The sequence below is a fragment of the Mustela erminea genome, chromosome 14, assembly GCF_009829155.1.
Source record: "Mustela erminea isolate mMusErm1 chromosome 14, mMusErm1.Pri, whole genome shotgun sequence".
NCBI lineage: Eukaryota > Metazoa > Chordata > Mammalia > Carnivora > Mustelidae > Mustela > Mustela erminea.
The window spans coordinates 91198625-91223065 of record NC_045627.1 but is presented as its reverse complement, the minus strand read 5'-3'; the positions used below and the strand labels follow the sequence as shown (position 1 = coordinate 91223065).

The 24441-nt window shown below is 62.6% G+C and overlaps 1 long non-coding RNA gene and 1 pseudogene across 1 annotated transcript; one reads left to right on the top strand and one right to left on the bottom strand.

Annotated features, from left to right (window-relative positions):
- Positions 1 to 1814: 1814 nt before the first annotated feature.
- On the bottom strand, positions 1815 to 24441 carry LOC116573135 (annotated as a pseudogene).
- On the top strand, positions 6011 to 16939 carry LOC116573136. Its single transcript, XR_004278612.1, has 3 exons — positions 6011 to 6823; positions 7686 to 7824; positions 16385 to 16939. It is a non-coding gene; the product is annotated as an uncharacterized LOC116573136 (long non-coding RNA).

The window sequence follows — 24441 nt, the reverse complement described above, 5'->3', positions numbered from 1 at the left end:
CCGACGTCCGTCATGAGGACGGAGAACGCACGAGGGTACCACGCGGCCGGGCCGACAGCCGGGCCCAGTCTCAGAAACTCCACGGTGAACGAAAGCCAGGCGCAAAGAGCAGGTACCACGCGGCCGGGCCGACAGCCGGGCCCAGTCTCAGAAACTCCACGGTGAACGAAAGCCAGGCACAAAGAGCAGGTACCACGCGGCCGGGCCGACAGCCGGGCCCAGTCTCAGAAACTCCACGGTGAACGAAAGCCAGGCGCAAAGAGCAGGTACCACGCGATTCCATGCCTTCGACGTGCGCGGAACGGCAACAGTGCCCCACAGGGACAGGGGCAGCCACCACCCCCCCCCGCCGGCAGGGGAGGACCAGTGCGGGAGGGCAGGCGGGTTCCACGGCGCCTACAGTCGTCAGAACCCATGGAGCGGCCCATTCAACTCAGATGGATTTCACTGGACAAAAGTGGCACCTCAAGGCTGACCTTCCGTGCCTGGGAAAGGAAACGAACGAGTGGTTATGTTTACGGACGTCTGTTTCTCGTGTGTGATGACATAAACCCCAATCCTCTAAAATCAGAGAGTGGGTTTTAAACGCGTTTGTCGGCATACCCTGAACTAGCAGAAGACAAATTAGGGGCCTTGGGAGCCGGCGTATTGTGAAAATCCTTGCGCATTGTTTCTGAAACACGGCAATGTGTGGGTACAGGACCCTCTCCCAGGACCTACCGTCTGCGGCCCATCCTACACCGGCGTGCAGTCTACCATCGTCCCATAAATCCAGGGGGCGTTCTGAATTCTAAATTATATCTGGTCCCAAGAGCTTCAGATAAGAGATGGTGGAACTTTAATTGGAACCACACATGAGAAAACGGACCCCATTCGGGTCCCCACGGTTTATCCCTTAGAGGAGGCGCTGTGAGCCTCATGCATCTCAGAACCGAACAGTGATGCAGGACGCGCGACCTGTTCCTCGGGACCTCAGGGCTGTCTGCACCCAGGTCCTGGAGCCATGCGCGGCCTGCCGCAGGCTCTCCGTCCTAACCCCCCCGGGGAAGGAGCTGGGGAGGGGCTTGGAGGGCGCCTGTTGGGAAGAGGCCTGGGCCCCGGGAGCAGAACCCCTGCTCCAGAGAGCATCAGGCGTCGTCTCCCAGGCACAGAGTGGGCGCTGGCTGCGTGTGGCTCACGTCCCAGCCCCCTGCTCCACCGGATGAGGCGTAGCCCTCCACGGAGGGGGCGGGTCCCTGGTCGGGAGGATGGGGCACACGGCCACGGCATCATACCCTGTCCTTGACCGCGAGGATGCCTAGCTCTGGGAGAGAAAGCCTGAATCCGCGGCCAGGATGCGGTGGGACGCCCGTTCTGCTCCACAGACCTTCGATGTCCCCCATCCATGGGCTCCATCGCCGTTCCCGCCAGTTGAGCCGTCCTGGCTGGCCTCGCAGTCTGGACCCCGCGGTCACTGTCTCTGGAAGCGCCGGGCAATCCTCACCTGTCCTTGGGGCCCTGCCGGGGAGCGAGCCGCTGCACTCTGGAGGAGATTAAAGAGTGGTTGTTGGTCTCTGTTGGGCCTGCGGGGAGATGGGTGTGTGAGTGTGCAAGGCCTGCCCCTCTGGGAGGGCTCTTAGCTCCTCTCCATCGGCAGAAACAGGGCGTTGACAAGGCCAAGTTATCTTCATAAAATGACACAGGCAGAAAACGCTGCCGTGTCCTGGGATCCAGACAAGCAAGTGGCCACCAGATGGTCTGGGGCCTGCCTGCAGTAGACCCTCTGAGGGACACGTCCCCAGCCCGGAGCTCGCCCTTTGTGCGGAAAGGACAAGTAGTTTCCAGAATCACCAAGAACCCTCAGCAGTAACTAAAACAAAGTCAGGAAAATTAGACAGAGTCCGTCCCTGAGTTTTGAAGCGGTCAGGGCTTCCAAAAGGGCGTCCGTTCGCCCTGAGGGTAAAGCCGGTGGCCCTTGGGTTCCTCCTGCGGACACACATTCGGGAAATCAGCGTCACGGGGGTTGGCAGTGGCTCGCAGCTCAGCTGTAACCTCTGCTTTGTCATTTCGTATTTATGAAATCAGTTTTGTAAAGATTCGCGTCTACCGTCCGTTGTTTGAGTCTTCAGAAGACCAAACGCGCCCCAGCAATATTCTACAGAACGGCCCCCCGCGCACGAAACCCTGGATCGCAGCATCTTGGGCGCGTGTCTCTTTCCCCTTCGCTCGGAGCCGCGCGCAGAGCAGGTTCCCGCCGCCGCGTGCGCCGGCGCCCTCCGGACGTGAGCCGCCGGGAGCAGACGGCCAGACAGGCGAGCGAGCCCAGGAAGGAGCGGTCTCACTAAGTCGAGATAACGTGTATGTCCTTGAGAGCAGGGGCCCCTCAGCCAAGCCCCACGAAGGCACACACAGCACATTTCTGCTAAAGCTGGTTTTCCAGGGACGGGTGCTTGCCGACAACCACGGTGGCTTTGGTGGCCCCTCGTCAGCCACGTCCCACCAGCAGTGTCGTTCCTCTGCCTTACTGGGAAGTGGCAGAAGCTGCGGTGTGTGGTGCTTCGTGGCCTCCGACGGCTGAGGGCTCCAGGGGCCACGCGCCGTCCTAGAGCACAGGACGAGAGCGCCTGACACCGGCTCTGATGGGGGTTCTCCTCGCGGTGAGAGCAGCTCCTGCTACAGCTTGGGGTGAACGGGAAGCAGGCCCCGAGGCTAGGACGCCTCCTGGATCCGTGCCTCGCGGACCTGGTCTTGGGGAGTGAGTGTGGTAGGAGGCCGCGGGAGAGGCGAGGCTGGGCTGGCCGGCTAGCCGGGGCGGCATGGGGCCACAGGGGCAACAGGCGGCTAGGTGGGCCTTCCTTCCTGCAGGGTTGGAAAAGGACCCTTCGACCTTGAAGTGACTCTGGACCGATTAGTGTAACGGTTGCCTTAATCAACAGGTTCAGTCGGAACTCAGAGCTTAGAAACTGCAGATTTCCCCTCTCCCAGCCAAAGCCCAAGAAACAAATGAGACGGGAGTGCCTGGAATTTCAGGAAGTTAGAAGCACGGTAGCCCCTGCACCCTGGCCCCCAGCACGGACTGACCTCTCTCTGCAGTCCGTCTCGGGGCTGCGATGCCAGACCCACCCCGGAGAGGGCACGCTGCCCCTGCCCCCCTACCTGGGCTCCCTGTGCCCCCTCTTCCTCCACCTGGACACTCCAGCAAGGCCTCAGTGAGGACTCGGGAGGGGGCCACCCCGGGTGGCAGATGACGGAGACACGGCCGGGGCCGACTGGGAAGCCAATGGCGAGGCTGGGGTGGGCTGTTGTGGGGTCTCCACCGCGTGCAGAGACGGACCCTGCAGAAGCACACACAGCTCAGACAGGAGCATGGTCCCAGGCCACGGAAACCGCCGTGGCTTCAGCAAGACCCTCTCCGCCACGTTCCTCCCCCAAGTCGCCAAGCGCACACAGCGGGTCCCACGGCAGTTCCCTGCTTTCTCGGAGAGGGCACGTCCCGCCCAGGGGCTTCCGGGGAAGGGGGCGTCGCAGGGCCACAGACACACGGGGCTCTACTGTCCTGCCCACCTGGGGAGCTGGGGGGACACGGACCTGGGCGCTTGCCTGTCTGTGCTCCGTCCTTCAGGGTCCCCTGGGCTCCTCCCGGACATGCAACATGGCCAGAGCACGGGGATGGCTGTACGGGCCAGGGTCGCCCCGTCCAGGGCAAGAAGGTTGGGAAGACACGCCCCGCCATCCTGTCCCTGGACCTCCCTGCCCGCACCCAAGCAGACGTCCGTAGGCAAGCCTGGGCTCAGCCTCTGGGCCTGAGCAGAGGCGGAAGCGGGGACCGGGGTGGGAGCCAGCAGCGTTCCCAGCCCGAGATCCTCACGTTGTTTTCCTAAGACTGGGCAGGGCAGGGACTCCCGCTCACCTTCCCCAGGCTCACGGCACACCTGCACAGGGAGAGGTGGGCCCTGGGCTCACCTGGCTCTGCGGGGGGCGGGCAGGTGGCCAGGCTGCACCCTTGCTGGGGAGGCCCTCCCCGCCCCCCAGGGGTCACTGGGGTCAGCAGCCCCCACGTGGCGGCTTTTCTTGTAGAATCAGCGGAGCGACTCCTGCTCTCAGCCCACAGCAATGACGAAGTTCCTCCACACCAGTCTCAGTGCTCATCCCCTGCCGACCAAAGAGAGTTGGGACGTTGCCCTAGAATTGACCTAGGGGAGTGCTCAGGACGTGGGGTATGGGATGGCCTGGCATCGGCAGAGCCTTGCTTGGCTCCTCGCAGAAGCCCCCAGCCCTAACCTGCCCTGGCTCAGGCAGGAGCACAGAACCTTTCCTCCACTTTCCAGCTCTCCGGGGGGAAACCCGCTCCCAGGCCAGGCTGCTTCTGCCGGGGTCCTGCTCCTCCTAACTGGGGGCCACCCCCTCCTGCTGTGATCCAGGTTTGCCTGGCACTGCCCTCTCCATGGGGCTCCCTGGTGATGCTCCTGGACATCCTGGTTCTTGGAGTCCCGCTTGGCAGCCCCAGGCCCCATCAGCCTGGGCTCCCCTGAGTCACAGGAGGGGCTGCCCGAGCTCCTGCGATGGCCTTTCTCTCCTTCCTGGCAGGCCCAGGCTCAGCTCCCCCGTGGGGTCCTGGGGCTGCGGGTTCCCGCAGCCAGCTGTGTTCGCAAGAGCCAGGGAGGGCGGCCTGGGCCAGAGCAGATAGTGCAGGATGGGCTCCAGGGGCCGGCGTCTGGCTGTGCCTGCGGCTCAGGGACCAGGCTCCGCAGATGAGCTGGTAAGGGCCTGGCTGCGGTCAGCCCCGGAGCCGCAGAGTGGGGAGGGGAGAAAGAGGAAGCGGACTGGGGAGGGCTGAGGCCTGTTCTGGCACAGACCACGGACTCTTGCCTCCAGCCCTCATCCTCGGGGGGGGTGGGCCCCAGGGCAGGAGGAGGACAAGGAGGGAGGGAGGTCGGCCGGGACCCCAGGGCCTTGTGAGTCACCGGCCTGCAGACAGCCAGCCCCCCAGTGAGACTCTCAGCCACGTGGGGCCGGTGTCACGGGAGCCTCCGGGCAGGTGTGCGCAGACCCTCGTGGGTGACCCCTGTCCCGCCCCCGCCCTTAGACGGCGAGAGTGCGCTCGGACTGAGCCCACCCGCTCTAAACAGGCTCTGGGCGTCACCGCTTCCCCACAGCCCAGGGCCTCCCTGGTGCCGTCCGTCCAGGCACTGCGCTGACCAGCACGGTCAGGGGCTCGTGCTCACCGCAGGCCCGGGGAGGCAGCCTGTTGCCTGCACCTTCCCATACTGGCCAGTTTCGAGCAGCCTGAGGGGCACCACCCCGAGGCCCACATGCGGTCTTGTCCACGTTCGGGCAGACAGGAAGGCCGCGCTGGCCCTGGACACCGGCCTCGGGAAAAGTGGGCCCTGAGGGTGGCAGGGGACACAGAGGACGCTGGGGGCAGCCTGGCTCTCCCCTTTTGGGCGTGACTTGGAGACGCGGCAGCCCGCCGGAGAGGCGGTTCACAAGCGTGGCAGGCTGGGCCTGATGGGGGGAGCACGGGGCTCTCCGGATGTCTCCCTCGGCTCCAGAGCGACCTCGGGCAAACCGCCGCACTTCCCGGCCTCAGTCTCCCCACCGTGGAGGGAGGCACAACGGGAGGCCGGGCCCCGGGGGCCGCGTGGGGACAGCGGCAGCCGGGAAGGCCCGCAGCCGGTTCCTGGCCCGGGCCCTGGGGTTTGTGGGTTCAGCCCCCAGTCTGGGCTAACTGGTGTGCAGGTGGTGAGGGAGCGGGCCCGGCTCACACACGGCCCTCCAGACCGTGACAGCAGCGCGACTTCATGATCGAGCCTGTGAGTCACCCGACTTTCAGAAGGCGAGCACGGCAGCCCAAAGTCACAGAAAGAGGAGAAGCGCTTTCCGGCTGAGCCTGGCCTCCCGCCGGCCCCTGGTGCCCCAGCCAAGCGTCTCTAACCTCGGCAACGGCCAACCAGAGAGGCTTGCTCCAGGCTATTTTAAGCAGAACGTCAAAAGTAAAAGCAGCTGTAAAGCGAACATTTTAGGAACATTTCCATTTCCTGGGGTGATGGAGCGGAGCCGGGCCCAGCCGCAGGATCCTCCGCCGGCCAGACCCCAGCTCTGGGCACGGCACGTCCTGGCCTTGGGCAGGCAGCCCGGTCTCGCGGTCTGGCGGGCCGTGTAAATGCCGAGTTCGGTGATTCATCGGGGCGGGGGTGCTGGGCAAAGGCCGAGGCGGGCTTGGCGAGCAGGGCCCCACCGTAGCCCAGGACGAGGAGCAGAGGACGCCCCGCCCCGCCCCTCCCACAGCCCACAGTCAGCCCTGCAGTGGGCCCCCAGCTTCCCCCGCGACTGCCTCCAGGGCCCAGGCCACGGTCTCCTCCGCCTGGGAGACCCTCCAGCCCGCCTCGGTTGCCCAAGGCGCCCGGACGTCTCCGACCAGATTCAGGAGCAGACGGGGAGCCGACTCCCCGGGGCTGAAACACCACCTTGACAACAGGGCCGCAGTAATGACGGAGGTTCCTTCCAGTTCCAGGGACGAGGAGCCGGGGCCCCTCTGGAGGGCTCACCCGCTGCTGCTCGCCTGCCCGTCCCCAGCGCCAGCACAGAGCGCGTCCAGGCCCCGAAGGCGGGTCACCCACACGTTGGCTCTTCGACTTTCCGGGGGAGCAGTCTCTTTGCTCAAGCAGCCCTTTGTCCCACCCGACCCAGAGTGCCCACAGGGGCCTGGACGCTGTCTGCTCCTGCACTTGGGCCCCGTCCTGGGGAGACCCACACGGCACTCGCTGGTCGGTGGGCAGCCCGCTGGTCCATCTCCCGGGGAGTCCCAGCACCCACCCCCAGCAGCCCGCTGGTTCCTCTAAGGGTAGGAGGGAAGGGAGGGTCCCAGGCTTGGGAAGGGGGCGGGCGGGGGATGGGGAAGGGCAAGATGAGCGAGAAGGGGGAGGGAGCGCGGGCCCTGCTTCCTAGAGGCATTCAAGCACCGGCAGGAAGCTCAGCCTGCGACCCCCAGGGAGAGGCATTATCTTGTCTGTGTCCTTCCGGCTCCGGCTCCGCAGGCCTCTGGGCCAAGAACCCCTCCCCACAGTTCTGGGGGAAGCCGCATGCCAGGGCAGCCCAGCCACCCACTCTCTGTCTTCCCTGGAGGCCCATGGCGCCTGTGCTCCGCTGGCCCCAGGTCTGGCAAGCAGGGTAGAGAGGCCCGTACCCCCAGTCAGCACAGGGCAGGGCCCAGCCGGTGGGTGGGCGTTGCTGATCGTGCCGCGGCGCAGAGGGCATGTGGACGACCCCCGGGCGCTAGCCCGGCCACCTTGCCTCCAAGGCTGTCACCGGCCTGGGGCATGTGGAGGTGAGACCCAGCCTGGGCTGCATAAATGCCCCTTTGTCTGTCATTACCTCAAATCAGATGTCGCCTCTTAAAGGTCGGCCTTTACCGTGAGCAAAAAGATAAATATGGAGTTTTATTTTCTCAGTAGGACGGTGTAGGTAAGGAGGTCTGCGGCCCCTGCCCCACGTACCCACCCAAGCCCTCCTCACTCCTGACTCCCACCTACACTTCCTCTGGGCCAGGGCCAGCTCACCGGTGCACCCCTGGTCCCCTGCAGCGTGGGCCTAGGCAGGCAATGTCCTGACCTGGGCTCTGGCATGAGGAGGCCGTCCCACACCGGGGAAGCCGGCTTTACTCCATCCTGTGCCGGGCCACTCACGTGGGGTGGCCTCTCTTTCAGGGTCACCTTCCCCATGGCCAAGTCCACGGGCCCCAGTGAAGGGGCCGCGTCCGTTCCCCGGGCCTCAGCTGCAGGCCAGAGTCCAGCCAGGGCGTCGAGGGACCCAGGACTCTGGGCGTGGAGCAGGACACCTGGGAAGGTGGTGCAGAATCCCTGCCTTCTCCTTGGCTTCTTGGGAAATCAGCCCCCTGAGTGCATACGTCGAGGGCAGGTGGAGGAGACGTCTGCACGGGGGCTGGCGGGCATGAGACACTTGGGCGTGGAATGCTCCCGGCAGGCCTGTGGTCAGCGGGGAGCGCCCAGTGTCCTGGCGGCTCAGGTCCGCAGCACGGCGCCCACGGGAGCCAGGCGCTCCAGCCACAGCCTCCGGGCCCGTGGCTCGTCGGCAACCTTCTCCCCGCAGCACCCGGCCCTGCGCGCCAGGGGGCCCTGGACAGCGGTCCCTGTTGACCCCACGGCGCCGCATTCTTCCCCACGAGCCCAGCCCCAGGAAGCGGGGGCGCGGGATAGGGGCCATGGAGACCTCATGAGGGCTCTGCGTCCCCCGAGGCAGACAGGTTGAGCCTGGCTAGCGGCCTTTCAGCCCACGAATTATTTTTCAGGAGGAAAAGGCTCATCTTTGCCAAGAGGTCTGGGAGGCAAGCATGGAAATGGTTACTTCGGGCCCAGGAGGGTCCCCTGGAGAGGTGGGGTCAGGGGTGAGCACGTGAACCCCCAGGCCTGGCTGGCCTCGTTCTCACCTCTGGAGACCCTGAGAGGCCGGGTCCCAGCCTTAGCTGTGCGTTCCAGCTGGTGACATTCCATCGTCCTCGGGCGGCCACTCCTGGGGTGGGGGCACCACGACAACACGGTCTGTGCGCCCCGGAACCTGCGCCTCTCTGGGTCTCACGGAACATTCATCGCCTGAGGGCCACTTTGGCTCCCTGGCTTGGGCGCCGTCCTCTTTAGTATTTTGTGGGTCACTGCCCTCCCCCCAGCCCAGGGTCATTCCAGTGCAGGGAGCCTTGGGGAAGTTCCTGTTTCCCTAGGGGCTTCCTGAGGAGCCTGGGCTGAGCCCCCCACCTCCCGTGTTCCACTCTGTTTCTGTGCAGAGAGGGCGTGGGTGGCTCGGCCCCGGGTGCCGCGGGACGTCCAGCTCACTTTCTCTGAGTCCTGAGTTAGCTCGATCCGGGGCCCCAGGGCTTTCTCTCCCTGATGCCCTGTGGGTGCAGCTTTAACACAGGACGCGACCCCACAGAAGTGGGAAGGGCTCCGGGGCTCCGCGGTGAGGCTGGCGTCCAGCACTGGGGGCAGGCTCTCCTCCAAGTGCTCTCTGGCTTTGGAGGACGCTGGGGTCTGAGGCCGAGGCTGGAGACCGTGCTGGCTGAGCCGGAAGCCCTGGGCCGGGGGGAGCAGGATGGGGGTGGGTGGAGGACCCTGCGGGCACGCCCTGGGGTCAGTGTCCTGTGCGGGGCACAGGGGTTCACGGGAGGCTTGGCCTCTTTGCTGGGGTGTGGCTCCCCCAGAGCAGCACCTACGGCCGCTTGCATCTTCATCAGCAGAATGACCATCCCGAGGGCCATGACACTACCTGGACGGCTCAGGGTATCCCGGAGAGGTGCTGGCCTGACCGCGGCTTTTCCCGTGGAAGCAGATGACAGGCTGGGCATTCAGGGACTCCTGGACCCCAAGGTGGCTCAAGGTCCCACAGGCTCTGGGACTATGACTTCTTTCCTCGGGAAACCAGGACAACCTCTGGGCACTTTGCGGACCGGCTCCCCCCAGGTGTGGACTAGACATCCCACAGGACCCCGGGCTTCAGAGGCCCCACTAGTCCGGAAATCCCGGATCCATTTCCAACCAGGGACCATGTTTTCACTGGAACCCCACAGCCACAGGCTCTTCGGGGGGCTCTCTGGCCTCTGTGGAGGGCCCTGAGCTGCCACAGGGGCCTCCATGGGGTGCCCAGGGGGGTATCAGGTGGAGGAAGGCAGGGGGGGTCCAAGCCCCGGGCCCAGGAAGGGCTTGAGGGTCCAGGGTTGGGGGGTCAGGCAGCCTGGCCATCGGCTATGTCCCTTGCTTTTCCAGGGGCTCTGAGCTCCCCCCAGGAGGGGCTCTGTCCCAGCCTAATAATAACTCCCAGCCTGGCCCCAGCGGCCAGCTATTTTTAGAGTCCCTAACCCAGCCCCCATGTGACTCAGCAAGACCTCAAGCCGGGATGAGAAAGTTGTGGGTGGCCCGCGGCCAGGATGCTCCAGGCAGCCCGGAGGCAGGCGTGGGCAGCAGGGGCCCAGAAGCAGGCCAGGCCAGACCAGGAGCCCTCCCGCCTCTGGCCTCCTGGGAGCCTCAGGCCCTCCTCCACCCCCACCCCCGCCCGCTGCTCTCTCCCGCCTGCCGGCTCCTCCCCCCAAGCCGAGCACGGAAAATCTGATGTCAGAATTCCAGTGTTGGCAAAGAATGCAACTGACCTTCACCTCTGGGGGAGCCATGAGGCTCAAGGGGCTGGGCCTGGATCCCTCCCTGCCCTTGGTGTCCCTAAGCGCCCTGGGACCACGGCCCCCTTCCCCTCTCTGACACCCCCTGCCCCAGTGTGGCCCTGGTCCCCAGCTCTGGGGGTCCCACCCAAGCACTGAGCACTTGATGGCACCACCAGGTGTGTCCCAGGCCGGTGCTGCCCCCTGTAGCCCGGGTTCATCGGGTGGCCGGCCAGGCCACCTGTTACTAAAAGGGTTTCTGGAGCAGGTCAGCCGGGCTGAGTGGAGCTGGGGTGGCAAATCCCTTGCCCAGCTCCGAGCACAGCCCTGCCTGGCCGAAGCCCCTGACCCCGTGCACTCCCTGAGCCTGCAGGATGTTTGGGAGGGCAGGGGGGTCAGCAAGAGAGCCGTGTACGTGCACGTGAGCACGCTCGTGCGTCGCTGCGCGCCTGAGTGCCCACCCACGCATGTACCGTGCACACGCGTTCCTGGGTCACTGTGTGTGCCCACCTACATGTGTATGTGCATGTGCGTGTGCCCATGTGCCGCTGTGTGTGCCTGCCAGGTTGTACATGCGTGTGGGGGTGTTCGCGCAGCACACTGGGTGGCACCCATGCACACATGTGTACAGAGTCCGTGTGAGTGCACGTCCGCGTGTGCGCGTGTGTGTCTGTGTGAGTGTACGTCCGCGTGCACATGTGTGTCTGCGTGTGCGCGTGTGCTGCTGAGAGTGCATGCTCGTGTACACATCGGTACACGTGTGCTCCTGTGCTGGTGGGAGTGAGCACAGCCCACACCGCACATGTACACACAGACGCGTGCTTGTGTGTGGCACGTGTGTTCACATGCATTCACATGCATGTAAACGTGTGTGTGGCAGCTTTTCTCCCTTGGCAGCACACGAGATCCCGCAGCGCCTCTGGTCTCAGACAGGCACCCTGACAGATGTCCCCGCTGGCTGCCCAGCCCCTTCCCACCCAGCAGGAGCGGCGCCGGCACCTGGAGCTGGGGGCTGTGCACGGACTAGATGGGGATCCCAGCCGGAAGGAAGAGCCCAGTCTTAGAGCCCTGTCCCCCTCTCCTGGCAGGTCCCGTGGCTTCGGGCTGGCCCTCACGTGGGCAAACAGGTGCAGATAGCCCGGAAGGGCGGCGGCCAGAAGCGCCCGGCTTCCCACGCCCCGGGGGACGGGCTCGGGCCCCGGTCCCTTCCGCCTGGTCTCCCAAGCACCACCAGGTGTCCCCGTGCCGTCCTCCTGCGTTCTCCAGAGGGCGGTGATTCAGAGCAGCGACGCTGCCCGGGGTTGCCCGGCCTCGCAGCCTCCGGACCGGCTCTCGTTTGGTTTCTCTGCTCCGTGCGTCAGGACGCTCCCCTGTTTAGGGAGAACATTGCTTCCCAAGGCGGATGATGACGGTGGTTATGCCCGACCAGTCCTGCCTCTTCTCCTATTCCTAGGTGTGTCTTCCAGGGAAGTGAGGAAAAACGAAAAGCCGTTTTCTGGAAGGAAAGTATTATGCTGTTTTTCATTAACTTCAAAATCCCTTAGAAAAAGGTTTTCATTTAAAATATCTGGCTGCCGGCCCTTGTCACGGACGGCTTCTTAAACTTCCCACTAAGACACCCCTGAGACAGAAACACGGACACCCACCACACCTGGGCAGCCTGGGCAGCCTGGGCAGGGATTTCTGCTGGCTGGTGGACGTCGACTGATGTCCCCTGTCCTCTGCTGCCCATGTGCCAGACCCCTCAACCTCCCTTTCAGAAACCCCAGCCTATGCCCACCAGAAACCTGAGGGGCCCTCTTGGCCCTGGGGGGCACTTTCTGAGGCAGCTGTGCTGTTTCCCAAGAGCCCCTCTAAGCCCCTGCCCTTCTGAATCCCCTCGGACTGGCGGAGGGCAATGAACCTCCCCTCGGTGAGCGGGAGCCTGCCTGGAGGGCTCCCCATGGGGACTGAGGGCCAGGAAAGCGGGAGCCGTGGACCCAGGGCCCGGGACAAAGGCGGCTCGAGGACAGAGGAGCCCCTAGGCATGGGCCCCCCGGGGGGCTCCGCACAGCAGCCCTTGTGGGCGGGGGTGCCGCTCCCCCCAGGGAAGGAGGAAAACCAGTCCCCAGTCCTGCCATTGGCAACATGGAATGGAACCCTGTGTGCACACGTGTATCTGCACACACACACCGCAACGTACACTGCACATCACACACACACACAGAGCACACATCACGGAGCCCGTAAGCTAGTCCTGCGGAGAGGAAGTGAAATGGCGTCCCGTCCGATAACATCAGGAAGAACAAGTCTTTGGGCAGGAAGGAAACTGAGGCAGCGCGGGAGTCTGAGCTGGAGGAGGGGCATCCAGGGGACGCGAGCGGGGGGCTGCCGAGGGGTGCACACGGGGGGGCACCGGAAGTGAGCAGCGGCCGCAGCCCCCCCAGCTGCGTGCCCCGGACCCCGCGGGACCGGCCGTGGGAGCCTGTGCGCGGACACTCGGGCACCCCGGGCCACGCCTGCAGAAGGTGGGGGTCTGTGCTGAGAGACACCGCGTGCTTCTGCCCGCTTTCGGCACAGGAAGGGAATTCAAAGCTTCGGGGAACGGCTGAAGTAATTGTTTTACAAAATGCCGTGTGTCGTTGAAAGAACGCACCTCTTGGCAGGTAGGTGCTAGATCTTCCTTATGTGTTCATGGACGAGACCTCAGGACCCTGACCGAGAAGGTCAGGCTGTGCGGGGCACCGGCCCCGGCCCCTCGCTTCCGCGACAGGGGCCGCCAGCAGAGCTCGCAGGTGGGACACGGACAGCCCCTCCTCTTGCTGGGCTGGGCCAGCCTTCCTGGTTTGCATGGAGACCCCCGGCCACTAGGAATGAAAGCAAACCCCTCAAAGAGCAGAGCCCCTCTCACCGAGTGGTTGGAACCTCATGGAACTGCAAATACTACCTATTACACTTCTGGGACGGGACAAGTGCTCTACTCAGAGGTAAACCAAGGGTCTTCGATGTCCTTAGGAGTAAGAATGAAGATCTGGGGGTTTCAACTACATTAATTGAAGAACTAACTTGGGGGGAGGAACTGAGTATCTTATGAGCAAAAACTAAAAAGTTAGAAAAACAATCAGAACTGATCAATATATCCAATTCCTGGTCCACGGACAAAATGGCAACAAAAAGAGATCCATGTCAAACGGAATCCAGAAACAGAACGAAAATACAAATAAGCAAAATCATATAATAAGACATGCAGTTAAAATATGAAAATCCCAATAAAATAATTTTATAAAAAATAAGTTAACAAAATGGCCTCAAGAAACTTGAGAAAATAACATACTCATGAAAGAAATCGAGGAAGACTCAGGAAATGGAAAAACATTCCATGCTCAAGGATTGGAAGAACAAATATTGTTAAAACGTGTGTGCTACCCAGAGCAAGCTACACATTCGAGGCAATCCCTATCAAAATACCAACTTTTTTCACAGAGCTGGAACAAATAATCCTAAAATTTGTATGGAACCAGAAAAGACCCCAAATAGTCAAAGGAATGTTGAAAAAGAAAACCAAAGTTGGTGGCATCACAATTCCGGACTTCAAGCTCTATTACAAAGCTGTCATCATCAGGACAGTATGGTACTGACACAAAAACAGACACATAGATCAATGGAACAGAATAGAGAGCCCAGAAATAGACCCTCAACTCTACAGTCAACTAATCTTCGACAGAGCAGGAAAGAATGTCCAATGGAAAAAAGACAGTCTCTTCAACAAATGGTGCTGGGAAAACTGGACAGCCACATGCAGAAAAATGAAATTGGACCATTTCCTTACACCACACACGAAAATAGACTCAAAATGCATGAAGGACCTCAATGTGCGAAAGGAATCCATCCAAATTCTTGAGGAGAACACAGGCAGCAACCTCTTCGACCTCAGCCGCAGCAACATCTTCCTAGGAACATCGCCTATGGCAAGGGAAGCAAGGGCAAAAATGAACGATTGGGACTTCATCAAGATCAAAAGCTTTTGCGCAGGAAAGGAAACAGTTAACAAAACCAAAAGACAACTGACAGACTGGGAGAAGATATTTGCAAACGACATATCGGATAAAGGGCTAGTGTCCAAAATCTATAAAGAACTTAGCAAACTCAACATCCAAAGAACAAATAATCCAATCAAGAAATGGGCAGAAGGGGCGCCCAGGTGGCTCAGTTGGTTAAGTGGCTGCCTTCAGCTCAGGTCATGATTCCAGGGTCCTGGGATGGAGCCCCGCATCGGGGCTGAGCTCCTGCTCAGCAGAGAGCCTGCTTCTCTCTCTCCCCCTCTCCCTGCCACTCTACTTACTTGTGCTCTCTCTCTAGCTCTCTGTCAAATAAACAAATAAAATATTAAAAAAAAAAAAAGAAAAGAAAGAAATGTGCAGAAGACACGAACAGACATTTCTGCAAAGAAGACATCCAGATGGCCAACAGACCCATGAGAAAGTGCTCCATATCACTCGGCATCAGGGAAATACAAGTCAAAACCACAATGAGATAACACCTCACACCAGTCAGAATGGCTAAAATCAACAAGTCAGGAAATGACAGATGCTGGCGAGGATGCGGAGAAAGGGGAACCCTCCTACACTGTTGGTGGGAATGCAAGCTGGTGCAGCCACTCTGGAAAACAGCATGGAGGTTCCTCAAAATGTTGAAAATAGAACTGCCCTATGACCCAGCAATTGCACTACTGGGTATTTACCCTGAAGATACAAACGTGGTGATCCAAAGGGGCACGTGCACCCGAATGTTGATAGCAGCAATAGCCAAACTATGGGAAGAGCCCAGATGTCCATCGACAGATGACTGGACAAAGAAGATGCGGCGTGTATATGTAATAGAATATTACTCAGCCACCAAAAAAATAAAATCCTGCCATTTATAAGGATGTGGATGGAACTCGAGAGTGTTCTGCTGAGAGAAATAAGTCAATCAGAAAAAGACAATTATACGATCTCGCTCATATGTGGAATTTAAGAAACAAGACAGGGGATCATAGGGGAAGGGAGGGAAAAATGAAATAAAAGGAAATCAAAGAGAGGAGACTCTTACTCCAGGGAGCAAACTGAGCTGCTGGAGGGAAAGGGCCGGGGGAAGGGGTGACTGGAGGACGGGCACCAGGGAGGGCGCGTGCTCTTGGGTTCTTGGGCTCTTGGGTGATGTGATGAGCACGGGCTGGGATATAAGACCAGTGAGTGAAAACTACCTCTGAAGCCAATAGTGCACTGTATGCTAATTAATTGAATTTAAATTAAAAAAATTTTAAAACAAACTTGAGGAAATCTGCACAGGCAGTTTTTTTTAAATAACTATAGAAGATTTTTGACACCTGTAAACAAAGGTTGCCCGGGGAATCCCTTCCAACATGTAAAGAACAAGCAATTCCCACGCTACAGACCTTTCCGGTAAAGACGAGGGGCTTCCTAGCTCAATATATGAGACCAGCATAACTTCGATCAGGAAATTGAAACTGATTCCAAAACACGTATCAGCCACCCAGATGCAGAGTCGAAGCTGGAACACTAGCACATCAGAACCACAGCGACGAGGAAGGCCCTCGCTCCCGGGTGCAAGTACGGTTTGCTCCAGGAACCCAAGAACAAGTAACAGGTAAGCTCGGTCCGGGACCAAGGTCAACGGAGAGAAATCTCATCCTCTCCACAAAAGCCACAGGGCATTTGATCAACTCCCAAATCCGCCCCAGCAGCCTGAAGAAACTGTGATGAGACTACTACGGAATGGCGCGGGGCTTACCCCGGGCAATGCTGGGGCCCAGGCTGAGGTCCGCGTGCTGGCTGTCAGGTTGTGTGGGCGGCTCGGGCCGGAGCAGGGACTCACCAGGCGGCTCCAAGCATCTCACACTCAGGGGAGGAGCACGGGGTCGTCTGGCCGCAGGGGTCACGGCTCTCCCCGTGGGCTCTGCTCCTAACAAAGCCCAGTCCCCACCCATGTCTCAAAGCCCAGATTCTGGTCTGCCGGCTGTGTCCTGAAAGCAGGGCTGGGCAGTCAAAGTGCTGCTGTGAGGGGCCATCCCGGGAGAGGCAGGGACGGGGGTCTGTGTGGTTGTTTGGGCTCAGCCAGCCCGGTGTTCTGCTGCACTCCCCATGGCAATCGTCAAAGCATCATCTCTTCCTGGTCAGAGGTGGGCAAGTGCCCCCATGACAGCCAATGAAGAATAATGAGAATTCTGCTGGGAATTCCAAACAAATACGGTCATTCCTCCCTCAGGTTTGTCCCTGTGGGAATGGTCTGGAGCTGTTGCAGCCATCCTGCGACAAAGAAGAGAGTGGAGCCAGAAACCAGCCTGGGATGCTTGATCAAGCCATACCTGAATCTTAAGCCATGTGAATGAATAAATGCCCTTGACGTTAATTTGGTTGTTTTCTGTCTTGTATAATTAAGAGTCTAGACTGGCACAGGCTTCAGTCATAGCAGACTCCACACACACTCAGCCCTATCTTGATGTTCTGAAAATCCAGCCGCCCTATCCCTACGAGAAGGCCCCGTCCCCAGGTGGAGGTGCTGGACTCCCCAGATCCCAGACCATGGCAAACCCTGGCTGGAGTCCCGTGAGCGCTCCCTGTGTGCCCTGACCAGGGCTCTGGGGGTGGCCCGATCATTGCATGGGCCCGGGGCCCTGAGACGTGCACCAGCCCCAGCAGGCAAGACAGCTGCCCGGGGTAGTCTCTGCCGTGGAGCAGCCGGGGGCTGAGCCCGATGTCCCTGTGAGAAGCAGCGGCTTTCCTTCTTCCTGGGAAATGCGCTCAGCACGCCTGGGGACGCCCTCACGACCCAGCGCGGCTCGGCTCGCCTCTGCAGCCTTGGAGGAGAAACACGAGAAGTGCTTTCAAGAGGGTTTTGTTGCACACATGACACTGCGGTGAAGAATGACTTTTTTCCATTGCTCCGTCCAGAACATGGCCACTTCCTGTCCCCTGGAAGGGCCCCATCTGTCCGGAGGTCCTCTGTCCACAGTGTAGCCGCGGCCTCGTTTTGCACGCCTGCTGACCGGCTCCTGCACGTTTTCCTACGAGCTGCTTTCACACGCGCCTGCCCCGGGAGCCTTGCACCCTCCCATTCTGCAGTCAAGGAAACCAGGGCTCGGAGGAGCAGCCGGCGGACGTCAGGGGCGGGGGAGGCTGAGGGGCTCCCCACCTCCCTTATGTCACTTCAAATCCCAGTGTGGACCCTCCGCTCCCCGAGGGTCCTCAGGGACGGGCGCACACACTGAAATCCCCTGGGACCGAAGCTCCACGGGGCGCTGCGTGGGGGCAGGCCCAGCCACCTCCGTGCCCAGCCGTCCTGGGGGCGCTGCGCTGGGCGTGTGTCTGAGCCCGAACAGTCCCGGGGCCCCGCCGTGTCTCCGGGAAGGGCAGGCTGCTGCTGCCGATGTGGATGGTCCCCGGGGTTCTGGGGGGCATCCCTCAGGCAGGTGCCTGGGGCCGGCCGTCTGTCAGGCAGACACGAAAGCCTCACCCCACCCTCGGCGCGGCACGGGCTCAGGCCACTCACGTGGCCCTGTCGTGGCCGGCGACAGCCCATCTGGCCTCCACTGGCCTCCCTGGGAGCCTCCCTGCGCCCCTGCCCCGAAGAAAGGAACCTGAAGCCCGAGTCAGCCCCGCCTCAGGGTTTGCAGCGCTCGGCCAGCGTGACGTGCTCCGTGGCCTCTTTCCGAGAGTTCGCGCAGGAGCCGTGCTCCCCTGCCCAGCGTCTGACGGCCCCTCTGGGACGGGTTTTAATCTTGTCGCCAAGCTGAAATGTGAGCCACCTAATCAGGTCGGCGCACTCAGGCTGGAGATGAGCTCCCTCGATCCTGGGAAGGACGGGTCCTTGTCACTCGCTTGCAACCTCGTCTGTGTCTGCGCCGGGAAGGGGCCGCGGCTCTGGTGCGCGGGATGTTAAGGGCTGAGGCCCCAGGTCTCGCCCGAGGGCAGGCTGAGCTCCCGCAGAGGCTCTGTCCCTCATGTCCCCCTGGACCGCTGTCCTTCGCAGGCCCTGGGGGCAGGGGGAAGCCATAAGCCAGGCTCCCTCCAGAACGCGCCTGCACGGAACCCAGGACTCGGCTCTGTGAAAGCACCCAGGGCCCTGTCTCCCCCCGGCCCCTCCCTGTTCACAGACGCTGGCGCCTCCTCGGCCTGGTGGGGGCACCGGTCTGGGGCTTTTCTCCGGGCCACTCCCTCCAGGTATGAGCTCAAGGCTGGGGACGACTCCCCCATTCCATGCAGGGCACGAGTGCCACAGGGGCCAAGCTCACGTTGGGAGGGCAGCCACGGCCATCTCCGGGGCACATGTCACCACTGCCCGTGCTTCTCCGTGGCCTCGTGTTCTCGTCCGGCCTCGGCTCTCGGCTCACGCATCCTTCTCAAGGCCCCCTTGGGACCTCAAGCGCCACCGGGGCTTGTGAGGAAACAAGGTGGTGTGTTAGGTGAGTGGCAGGGACTGAACCTGGGGCCTCTGAGGGAGCCTCTTGAGGTACGGGAGCTGCCCGAAAGGACCCTCTGTCGCATCTCCTACACTAACCACCCTGAACACAGTGGCTACCTTTAGGATTTGGGGGGCCAAGCCCTGGGAAAATCGGACCACTCGTTACTTTTATCAGAGATTCAGAGAACGAGTTCCCGCTGCCTCTGAAGGCTGGCAATGCTCCCGGAAGGGGCACGGGCCTGTGCCCCCTCGGCCACCTGCCAGCAGGGCGGGAAGAGACCCGCCCCTGGGAGACCCCCTCGGAGGCGGAACGGGGTCTGCAGGGTGGTCTGGGGCCTCCTGGTCTGAGGGAGGGACAGCCTCAGGCAGAGGAGCACTGACGTACCACGGGGGTCCTCAGGGCCTCCGTGGGCCGTGGGGAGCTCTGGGCTTCCAGGGTCTCAGCCAGGCCTGGGCCTGTAGCCTGCACTGACCGGTCACTGAGTTGGGGGCCAGCCAGGGGCTCTGGGCAGCACCTCTCCCTCGAAACATCAGCTGGTTGAAGGGGCTGCCTTTGGGCCCTGTGCTGTGGTTCCCAGTCACCCGGGCAAGAGGCTGGGCTCCTCTCCCTGCACCCACAGATGCCTTTGGCCCGAGCTGCTCCCGGTGCGTGACCGGCTGACATGTGTGACGTGTCTCCTGTCACCCCAACTGGGCCTTCGTTGGGCCTTCTCCAGGGGAAGGTATGTGGGGCCGGCCAGAGCCCCCAGGACCTCGGGGTGGGCCCCGGCCAGGGATCAGAGGTGGAGGAGCGGCAGCCCACCTCGAAGGTCACGGCAAGGACGCGCCGGGGACTGGTGAGGGCCGCAGCGGGAGCCCCTGCTGTGGGTCCCGGGGACTCGGAACCCCTGTGCCCTCCGCCTCGGGTGTCAGTCCTGTGCCTCTTGGTGAGGCCGCTGACTGTCCAGCAGCCCCGTGTCAGAGAAGCGACCTTCTGGACGCTCCCCGTGGCTGGGGGTGAGGCGCGACGCTTCCCTAGCAGGAGACGCGCAGGCCTCCGAGTGGTTCCCGACGCCTCTTCTTTGAATGGAGGAGGGATGAAGCCCACCGAGTCTGCTGCCGGCCGCCTGCGGACACTGGGAACCCGGCTCCCCTGGAGGAGAGTCAGGAAAACGTGATCTGGGCAGATCCTTAATAACCGACCTTACAAGTCACCATCACCAGAGACAAATCTAAAAAGAGATTTCCTTTGTCATTGACTCATCTTGGCCTACATACCGTGGGAAATTTCCACCGCCGCTCGCGTCTGACCCAGGCGCGCCCCAGAGGCCCGCGCTGGGTGGGGGTGCGACCCGCGTCGGGACCCGTCTCCCAGGGCACGGGCAGGCGGCCGCGGGGACCCCCGGTGGCGGGGGTGCAGGGGGCGGGTGGGAGACGGGTCCCACGTGGGGCGCACCCCACCCACACCTGCCTGTGGAGCCGTCTTAGGGGACGCGCTCCCTTCGCGGGGGCGTTCTCGTTTTTCCTGGGACGGCGTTCACGCGCGAACGCGTCCCGCACGGAGGGACCGTGCAGCGGCCCGGGGGTGCCCACAGAGACGTGCGGCCGTGCGCACAGGCGACTGCGGAGCGACTCCGTTGCCTGCAGGAGAGGCCCGTTCCCCAGACCCTTGTCCTGTATCCCCGCCGCCCAGCCCGAGCGGCCACGCGGCCACCTTCCGTGTCCGTGCACCCCGTGCAGGGCGTTTCGCAGCACTGGAGCTCCGGATGTGCGGCTCCACGTTCTCACTGCCCCGAGTGTGGGCGGCCCCTACATCTGGGTGACTTTCGCTCAGTGAGTCTAACTTCGAGTTCCAAGAATAAGTTCACCTTAAGAATGTGAGGAAAGACCTGCTTCCTTGTTCAAGTTCAGACACCAGGGCAGCAGGGAACACGGGTCACGGGTGTCCGGGCCCTGCAGAGCCTTGACTCTCTGCAGGACCTCGCCTTCGCGGGGACACGCTGGCTGCCCAGTCACACCTGTGACCCCGTTCCCAGAGTGGGCAGCGCTGCATCCCCGTCCCCCTCGGGGAGGGAGCAGCAGGTTTCTCTTAGCAAACAGTCCCCACTGTCGGTGGCTCTCCCAACCTCCGAAGCCCACAGTCCTCCGTCCCTCCCGCTGGCTCCCACGCTCAGCTCTGCTCCTCCAGAGGAAAAGCTGGAAGGGGCCACCCAGGGGAGGAGGCCCCCACATCAGGCCTCGCTGACAGGTCCCGCCGCCTCCCAGCAGACGAGCTCGGCCTCCTCAGTGGCGGGAGAGGCCCAGTGAAGTGTAGGAAGGTTCTCAGAGAATCAAACCCATAGTGTTCATTAAATCGGTTCTTCTTTCTTGTCCGTGATTTGCTGGTTTCAGTTAAAACTCTTCAGAGAACACACGGGAAGATGCTCTGTCCCCCACTGTCACCAGCTCCCAGTTTTGAGGAAATCATGGCCGAAAGGAATGGGTCACTCCCAAGGGGGCGATGTGCTCTGAGCAGGGGACAGGGCCACGCAGGACGTTCACTACCAAAATGGAGGTGGTCTGGCCAAGGCTGGAAGGACTGGTCCTAGGACAAAAGAAACGTCCCAAAGCTTGTTCCTGGGGACTTTGACTTGAACGTGACCCATCTACAGTGACTCAGACTGAAAGACGAGGACAAGCGAGGGAGAGGGCCTGGGCCCGCCGGGACAGGGCCCGGGGAGCTGGGGGCACCGCCAGCCGCGGAGGGAGGAACCCAGCAGGTCCGACACGCGGCCGTGGCTTCAAGCAGACCTGAAAGGACCCCGTCTCCCAGAGGAGACCCAGACTCAGCCCGTGGTAGATCCAGGACTGGCCCAAGAGGACCGAGGCTCAGCCCAGGCCGGACCCAGGCCCAGCCGACAGCTTCTGGAAGAGGAAGCCGGGTCACAGGAGGTGCACCCAGTTTTGGACTTGGGACGTTGGAGAGGCGCTTGCCGGCCCGCACTTTCCCTTAACCGGTAGCACCTCTGACTTGTCTTGACGCTGTTGAGAGAGGTATGTGCTGCCTTTCCTGAGATCACTGGAAACGTCCCAAACCCACGCGGGGGTCAGCAGTCGGAGCGACAGGTGGACTCGCCCGGCCACAGGCCCCCACGCACAGCCAGAGTCCCCCGAGAGCACGCAAGCCGCGGGAGGAAGTCAGATTAACTTCCCTCCGGTCAGCGCCGGGCTGGACACGGTCCGCCGCCAGGCCACTCCCTGTGGCGTGGCCCCTGTGGCCCGGCGAGCCCCGCCCTAGCCATAAGGCACCCGCCCACATCCCCCGTCGGGGGGGCCACCAGCTTCTGGCCGGCACGACCCCCAGACTCAGGTGGAGGGTCTGAGCGGGGCAGAGAGCATGGAGTTGGGGGACGGCAGGGTCCCCGCGCGTGGCACTCTGCTCCCCCGTGCTCTTGGGCAGAGGGGGCTCGGTCCAGGCCTGGCCAGCCCGCGTCCTGCCTTCTCATCCGGTCTCAGAGGAGGCTGCCACTTCGGCTCCGCAGGGGCTGTTTACTCCACCTCTAAAGGCCGTCTTGGGTCCCGGTTCCCGTCTGTGAAACCGGAATTTCTGGAAGAGACTGTTTGTCCTTGTGGCTGGGTGTGTATGACTGTGTGTCCCCATGGCCACGTGTGTCCCCATGGCTGTGTCTGTGCCCGAGCGAAGCACATCACCTGCGTGAAACGCAGACTTGGGCCCCGGGGGAGGGTGAATTTGCACATCTACGTGCAACTGTGTGTGTGTGTGTGTGTGAGAGAGAGAGACCGGGCAGGACACGTACGTGCACAGGCATGTGACCAGGCTCGTGGAACTTTCTGGTGGGCTAATCTCCAGGTGGCCCTGGACAGTTCCAGCCTGTGGTGTTCCCCAAGAGGGACCCTGAACCTCAGCAGGGGCTCCTAGCCACTGCTCGCCGCTGCTCGCCGGGGCACCTCCAGGAGTGGGCAGCCTCCCATGGCCCCATCCTGGGGAGGAGGCTGTGATCTTTACGAGGCTCCCCACAGGGAGAAGGCGGGGGCACGGGGTGCACGCAAGGCCCTTGGGGAGGTCCTACCTGGGCAGAGGGGCCCGTGGCCAGCGGCGTCCCGCAGCTCCGGCCCCAAGGGCCCCAGGAGCGGGCAGGAACACGGAGGGGAGGTCTCCAGTCAGGGCGAGGGTCTGGCTCCCTGCCTCTCATCAGCGTAAGAGCCTGGGGCTCAGAGAGGTTAAGAAGCGGCCTAAGGCCCCCAGCGGGTGAGTATCGCAGCCAGGATCTTCAGCCGAGCTGTCCTACCTTCAAAGGGGTGACCCGGGGGGGCGGCCGACCGGAGAGAGAACGGACGTCCGTCTGCTTCCGGGACAGACCTGAGGTCTGGGGCTCGTGGTGGGGCTGCGACGGACTTCCCAGCCGGGGGCGAGGGCCTGCGTCTGCGGCCTGCCCTCCCGCCCTCACCCGGGACTCCGCGCAGCACCCTGGAGCCAAGGCCCCCCGGGCGGCGTGTCGGTGGGGGGCCGTGGGGCCGGGGTTGGAGGAGCCAAGGGCCAAGGGCAAGAAGGGGCAGGACGTGCCGCCTGGTGAGTCACAGAAAAGGACGCCGTGACGACTCCCTGGAAGGAGGGGAGGGTCCAGCGTCCTCCAGCCGGGACCCGCAGAAGAGCCCTGGGGAGGGACGTCGGGTGCTGGACATCTCTCGGCAGGTCGGAGGCCAGGCCAGCGCTCCCGGCAGGAAATCGTGCATCCCTGGTGAAAGAGGCCCCAGGACCTCTCCAGGCCCTGTCCTGGGGCCCCCCCGCACCCAGTCAGGTCCTGACGGCAGCCTTCTGGGACGGCTCGTGCCTGCCTGCAGAGGGAGATGGCGGGGAGAGCCCCGCAGGTCACCCGCGGAGTTCCTGCCGTCCAGCCCCTGCCCTCGGCCTGTCCCGGAGGGCGAGGGCTGGCTGCTCCCTCGGCCAGAGGGTGGCTGCTCTGCCAGGGGCCTTCTGCCCTTCCAGCGAGGGACCCGGAACGGCCCAGCGGGTCACAGGCCTGCGTCGGAAGGGTAGTGCCCGGGGAGTGGACCCGACAGGCTCAAGCCAGTGTGGAGCTGGGTGGGGTGAGCCTCTGAGGACACCAAAGGCTGCCGGGGCCAGGCGGAGAGGAGTCCACAGACGCTGACAGGGACCCCTAGGACAGCCTGGACCCTGCTCGCCTGCTCCCCACTGACCAGGGCTCTGCAAACAGGCGGTCAGGCAGACAGGGGTGGGGGAGAGGGGCAGGGCGCCAGGGAGGGCATGGGGTGGGTAGATTACGGTGTGGCCCAGCTCTTGGGGGGACATCCAGGGCTGTGGCTTCTGCCCATCCTTGGGGGTCGATGTTGGAGGCCCAGGAGCCCAAGGGTGGCGGGGAGAGAACCCAGGCCTCCGGCTCAGCTGACACGGGTGATCTGGGTGCAGGGAGGCCCGTCCCGCCCCCAGGGGACACAGACCAAGCAGACATGGGGTCCCGCGGCTCCTGGTTTTCCACCCCCACATCCGGAGCCTGGAGGGGCCCTGTGAGGCCGGACCGGGCGTCACCCCGAGCTTGTGTCTTTCCTTCAGGAAGAAGCCTGTTTACAGGGGACCCCCATGTCTCTCCGCACCTGCACGGGCCGGGCGTGCGCAGGGCGCTCTGCCGGACACTCTCGCGGGATGTGGTTGGCCAGGGTGGCGGGGCCTGGTCTGGGGAGCGCGCCGTGCGTCTCGGGTCCGCTTGCCGTGCTCTGGAATTCCCGCTTTGTCAGAAAGCCCACGTGGCTTCCCAGACAGGCCGAGACCGCGTCCTCGCGCAGCCGCGGCCCCGAGGACGTCTTCGCAGAACACGGCGCCCCACGGGTTCCTGTCAGACTTGCTCATCCCGTCCAGCTGATCG